Genomic DNA, 6,385 nt, shown 5'->3' on the forward strand with positions numbered 1-6,385 from the left:
CTGCGTGACTTGTTTTCATCTTTCTGATACTCATTTTTTTTCTTCTTGATCTCTCTCCTGCATTTCCCTGTCTACAAAGCTGAAACCATCTCATCAGTCAAGAGCGTGTGTGTGTGCACACGTTTCTTGAAGAAACTGAGTTGTGTCTTTCTCTCTGCCAATAAAGTGATTTTATCTGGTTCTGCAGAGGATCCTAGAAGCTCTCTGCTCTCTTAGTAGCTGACTCTACTACCAGTCTTGCAAGTATTTTTTTTAATCAAAGAGACTGAGCCAGAATTCCCATCGTTCACTAGGGCGTCGCTGTTAGTCCTCACCATGGAACTGCCTGGTGCATTTCAGCATTGATTCAATTCATTATCGACCCTATACGAAGGGCCCTTCTCAGTGAGACTTTTCCTTCCCACCTGTCTGTACGTGGGAAACATCTAGAGCAAAGACAGGATTAGAAAAGCTCTTGCCAAATTCATGACCAGTTTAAGAACTCAGCCTTAGTGCTTCCTTTCACGTTTAATGTCAGAGCTACCAACACTGCCTTTAGTGGGGTTGAAAACTGAGGCTTTGCGTTGAGTGTTTTAGAAGAATTAGATTTCAGCACAGAGGCTTAATTTGAATTATTGGGATTAATTTGAATGTGTGGTGTAGAGTTCTGTTGCGTGGCTGGAAAAGGTAGACACATTTGATTGTCCAGGCTGTTCTTGGCTGCATGGGATCTTCTCATTCCTGCACATATCCCTGCTCCCTTATGGAAAATGATTGTTTTGGAGCTGCTGAACTCAAATCCATAGCAGTGTCAAAAGGGCGTCGTAATGTTGTAGCTAGAGACCGGTTCCCCTGCTGTGCTGAGCTGTGCAAAGGAGAAGTTTTGAGCAAGAGCCCTTCCCATTGCCACAGACAAAGCTAATAGATTCTGATTACTTGCAGTTCACCGGGCTTTTCTAATGGTCCTAAATCTCTGACAGTGATAAATGCTGTCATTAAGCCTACATAAACAACCGTTTTGAAGATGTAAAAGCAAAACACTTTTTCCTTCATCTTCTGAAAGTTGGAATGCATTGTAAAAATACACACGGGGCTGTGCTATTATTAAAACCGGCTTTTTTAGATTGGTCAGCTCTCTGGCTAAGACAAAACATAAGCAAGGCCCAACTATAATGTTTGTAGAAGGTGCAAGGACTGAGAACGGAAAAGTTCTCAGTCTTGGATTATCCAAACTAATTTGCTTTTTTTTTTTTCCTAAAAGGAATCAGTTCTGCATGGTGTGCAACAGTTGGGAAATGCATCACTTGAGGCTTACAGCGGCAGTTTGGCCAGCCTGGGCATCTCGTAAGCCTCATGGAAGCGCTCTGAAACCTCTCACAAGTTGATTGTGGCACTTGGCAGAGTTTCTGTGGTGGCTGCGAACCACATGTATTATCTAGCCTGATGCTTGCTGACTACCTGGAATGCAAGGATAATTTTCATATAGTTTTATGGCACTTATTTTCTAGGGTTTTTTTTCTAGATGAAAATACAAGACAGGTTGGGGTTTTTTTTAAATGGCTCTAAATACTGTTGGTGACACACACCCTAATCATGTGCAATTTATGGCCTAAGGTTTTATGGCACTATAAATGTCTAAGCTGCCTTGAATCCTCCAGATGACTACTTTCGAAGTAGTGTAAGTGCTTAAATGAGCAACGTTGCCAAGTATATGAAATTCTACAAAATAACTTGACGCTTTGAATCCTGAAAGAGATTGGTGTCAATGAAGCGTGCTTTAATCTTTGCCTAATTAAGTCTGCTTGTTTGAGAACCACAAGTCTTTAATGCATGTGTTACTAATCCCCTGCCTAATCCAAAAAATCTTTCCGAAAGGGAATAGTCCTAACAAGACAGATATTTAGGTCAATAGAGTCTCTACTACCCCTTGCTGAGAGTGGGGAGGAGAAAGCTTAGCAGGCAAAAGCCCTCCTTTGAGCAAAATCTTTTCTGGCCTAGAAGATGAAGCATGAAGCAAAGCTCAAACTTAAAATTTCTCCTGGAGCGTTGTGACCTTCTGAAAATGCAGTGAAACTGTTTTGCAACCCCTGACAGCACTTGTGACCAGGTAGGTGCTGTAGCATCAGTGGGACTCTCACAACCCTCTTAGCAAACCCCTCTGAGGCTGTGCTCTGTCAGTAATTGTAGTTGTGCACCACTCATGAGATCCCATGGATACCATGTGGGCATAATCTTCAACCATTGTCTTTGATGGGCCCGAGTCCATCTTCAGTGGTGTAAACAGCCTCAGACACTACCAGGGACTCGGCCATAAAGTCAGGATGCCGCCTGAAGCAAGGCAGAGCTTCTGTCCTGACCATCACAAAAGAGGCTGTTTGTACCAACCAGTGTTGAGCTAAATGCCTGACTTTGAGATAATATCTTTATATAGCATCCTAAATCCACTTACGCTTATTAAAATTCCAAGCTCTGGTGAGTGTATAAACTGCACAAATAGCAGTTATCAGGGCTACGCAGCTGGTAAGTCTCATGCATAAGTGAGCGGAAGAAGACACAGGGTGAGGCTGGTGTCTCTAGCTCTAGACTCTTGCTCATGTGCTGATTAGCAGAGTCACACACCCTTCCTGCCCGGCGCTTGCCCTCATGGCTGCCTGTGATGAGAAGCTAGGGATCCCCTTGGGCACGATGTCTCCAGTCTGATAGGCACTGCCGTATGGCAGAGCGAGGGAGGAATGTGTGAGAGGCAGATCTCCTTAGCATCAGGAAGGATTTTCTTGTGCAGCCTCTGGCTTCTCTGATGAAATCGTTGCTGTTGCTGCTGCCTCTCAGCAGGGAATGGAAACTCTGGAAAGGTTTCTTTTACAGAACATCTCAGTTTGCCTCTTCCCTGGTCCTACTCAGGGGTTCCGCATTTCCATCTCTGCCGGGCAGGGTGGTGGGCAGATGGACAGTGCAGTACTGCCTCAAACATGGGGTCCAACCACAAGACTCTGTTCCCATAAACAAGCAAATGAATGAGCTCCTCTGGGTCCTTCATTAGTGAGAGAGGACTAGGGGAGCAGCTGTCCAGAGCATCCATCCAGCTCCAGAGCCCACAGTCACTGGAGAGATACCAAAAATCGGTGGAAATCTAATGAAGAGGATTACATGAGACGTGAAAAAGGTACCTGAGTTGGACTGGCTTCTCAGCTTTCCTAAAATGTTTGCACTAGGAATCCTGTGGCCCACAATGAGAGGTTCTTTCCTCTTCTGAGCTGTGGCTCATGCTTTTGAGGTTCCCCTTTGCCTTCTGCTGTCCAGCAGATCCTGTGACTACTGTGAGTGATGGATGTGAGTTCGAGAACAGTTGTAGGTGAGTCCCTGTAATTTAAATTCATCTAATATAAAGACTTAAGACTCTTCTACAGAAAGGTAACAGTGACTCTGATTTTCAGTCTACTTCTCCCTGCTCTGTTCCTCTCTTGCGACTGCCACCTGACCTCCCTTTTACTACGGTCTCCAGCGAACATGTTTCACTATGGTTGAAATTCAGATTGGTATCCACTGTTCTACTTTCACAGTGAGCCGTCTGTCAGTGGGAACAGAGATGCTGCCAACAGTCTGGGACTGCTGCATCCCTGGGAAGGTAATGCTGTATTTGGGCACTTCCAAAATGGTTGGCTGAGACTTCCAAAATGGCAGATAAAGTACGATGGGTGCAGAGCGGAGGCAGTCTGAGTTCTGTCATGCTTCTGCTACTTGAAGACAGATGGAGACTTTCTTTGACTTGAACATGTAACTGAAAGGCAAAGACAGGTGGGCATGACAGAGGTCAATAACAAGGCAGACCTGACTCTGCTCGAGTTCGGATTTCAGGGTATGTTTCCCTCCCCAGTCTGGCCACAGCTCAATCCAATTGTGATTGACTCTGAATTAAGTGTGGCCTTCAAAAATCTACATTTGGATTAAATACTTATCTGTAGCAGTCTCTCAGAACCCCCTTCTACTGCCTGCTGATCGGTGGATCCTGCATGGGTTCCTGGTCATTCAGATCCAAGCTGTAGCTCTGCAAATTGACTTGAAGACAGGGAGCTTCCACAGGCAGCTCTGTGCTGACCTCCCATCCCACCCTGGAGCACTCAGGCTCCACAGGAGAAAAGAAGGCCATGTCATAGATCTATGACATCACCAACCGCAACCTGGATACCCAGCATCCCACTTGAACCTATTGATGGGGTGGTGTCCTCTCCCATCAAATCCTTGGTTTAACAGAGCCTTCAGTATTGACTTCACCAAGAGAGACACGCCTGGTGACCGCATCCTTGGATATGCTTTGCCCTCGTGACCTACATACCTATAGTTTTAGCAAAGAAGGCCTGCCACAAGCACCTCTCAGATCACTAATGTCCGTGCTGAGTTCTCCAACTAGATGGAAAAGTCATTTGATAAGTCCATGGCTCACTGCCTGCCGTACTGGGGGGAGATACAGGGCTCAGGGATGCAGCTGCAGCCACTGCAGAATGCAAAAAACAGGAGGTCTTGAAAGACTGGAAGCTTTACAAAACCAGGAGGATAAACCAGTCTGTGGACAGCTGCTGCAGAAACCAGGGTCCAGCTGAGCAGGAGAGGTCTCTGGGGTAGGATACAGCTGTGGAGAAGGACTGGAAAGAAGTGAAAGAATTTGTCTGGTGGAGATGAAATGTATGAATGTCTATCAGTAACTATAAGCCAACATAAATGAAATACCAAGTGAGGCAATACAACTTGCTAAATTGTTTAGGTTTGAACAAAAATAGAAACTTCACAGTTTTGTCATGTTAAGTCTGCACTGGAATAAAATAAGCAAAATTAATTCCTTTAGCTTTGGCATAATATCAGTGCTGAGTATGACAACTCTGGCACACTCTGCTGAGAGTAAGCCTGGTGTATCGGGTATGCTTACTCTTTCTCCCATCCCAATGGTACATTTCAAAATAGAAGCACAACTTCTTTCTAAAACTTTCAAATCTTTGTCTCGCATATGGTTATGTTAAACCTTTTGGCAGGCTGCTGTATTCAGCTTAAAGAGGGGGCATCTACTCTTCTGAATCGAGCTGCAGGTTCCACTTCAAAAGCTAGACTTGCTTTTTAGTATCTCTGAAGAATCCATTTCTGATTCATTACTAAAATACACACAAGTCAGTAAAATGCCTTGTGCATCTGTGGCGTTTTTAATGGGTTTCAAAGCATTTCATCCAACTGCTACACAGAAGTTGAGATTAACCTGCGACTGAAATGAACATGATAAACTGTAAAAGGCCATTCCAGCATAGCTGCCTGGGCTGCCAGCATTTTTAAAGGGAGATCTTTCTGCCAAAACTGTCTGGTCTAAAGGCAGATTTGCACTCCAGAGGAGACACTTCCAATTTATAAGCAATGATAAACCATAACCCACCCTCTCGTACAGAAAGGTTGGGGCTGCCACCCCATGAGGGGAGAGACGCCATCCCCTCCGTGACAGCCACTTTCCACAGAGGGAAAGGGCTGAAATGGAGGAAAAGAAAAATCTCAGCCAAGTGGGACACGTTTCCAATTGATACCCTCACCTGAGCATGTCTAAGCTTCCACCCAGTGTCTTGCTCAAAGCACCATTTAACCCGAAGCAGGACAGGAGGAACCGCGAGGGCTCCTGATGGCTTTTCAAGGCAGAGTTTCTGGGGTTTGCTCGCCAACGTCTGTCTAGCCAAGGCGTCTGCAAATGCTTTACACAGTGGTTTCATGCACATGGCTCAGGGATGACAGACCACAGCCAGCGAGATACCACCCTCCCTGTGCCAGCGAGCGAGAGACGAAAATCCCACCTTCTTCCTTCACGTGGTTTTGCGATGCTGCACAGGGCCGGTTTGGTCCGGGCACATCCCGTGTCGTCCGGAGAGAGGGAAAACCCTGTAAAAGCAAGAGGGAAAAGGGGCTGGGGGGTGCAGGCGGGCGGCTCTGAAGAAAAAAAACCGTCGCTCAACCCCATGCCCACACCCACGGCACACCCCCAAGCTCACACCCCATTTAAATCCCTTGTGTGTGTTTTAGGGCAGGTGTCTGAGGTACATTTTTGAGATTTGAGCTGATTTCTGAGGTATGGGGTTTTCTTTTGAGGGGGGAGTTGTTTCTCCTCCAACGCCTTGTTGATCTTTGCCTCTCTCTGACGGGGACTAGGGCATTGCTGCCCTTCCCAGGGCCGTGGGGTGCCGGCCTTGTGTTCGCTGAGGAGAAAAGGTCGAAGGGAAGGACGGGGGACGGAAGGAGAGGGAACACAGGGAGCGCTGGCCGGGACGGAAAGGGCGGGCGACGGCCGGGCACAACGGCTTCGTGCCTCAGTTTCCCCCCAGCCGGGGTCCTCCCACCCCGCGAGACGCTAGGGGGCGCTGCGCTCTTTGGGGGCGACAGCCCT

The 6,385-nt window shown here is 46.8% G+C and overlaps 1 protein-coding gene across 1 annotated transcript in view; it reads right to left on the reverse strand.

The window, feature by feature from the left end:
• Positions 1–674, reverse strand: part of LOC104073269 (tubulin alpha-3 chain) — a 12,135-nt gene extending 11,461 nt beyond the window's left edge. The window contains exon 1 of the mRNA XM_009572977.1: positions 654–674. The gene's annotated coding sequence lies outside the window, so the exon portion shown is untranslated. The remainder of the gene's footprint in view (positions 1–653) is intronic.
• Between the last annotated feature and the right edge of the window lie 5,711 nt (positions 675–6,385).

This window comes from Fulmarus glacialis, unplaced genomic scaffold (assembly GCF_000690835.1).
Source record: "Fulmarus glacialis isolate BGI_N327 unplaced genomic scaffold, ASM69083v1 scaffold17192, whole genome shotgun sequence".
Classification (NCBI taxonomy): domain Eukaryota; kingdom Metazoa; phylum Chordata; class Aves; order Procellariiformes; family Procellariidae; genus Fulmarus; species Fulmarus glacialis.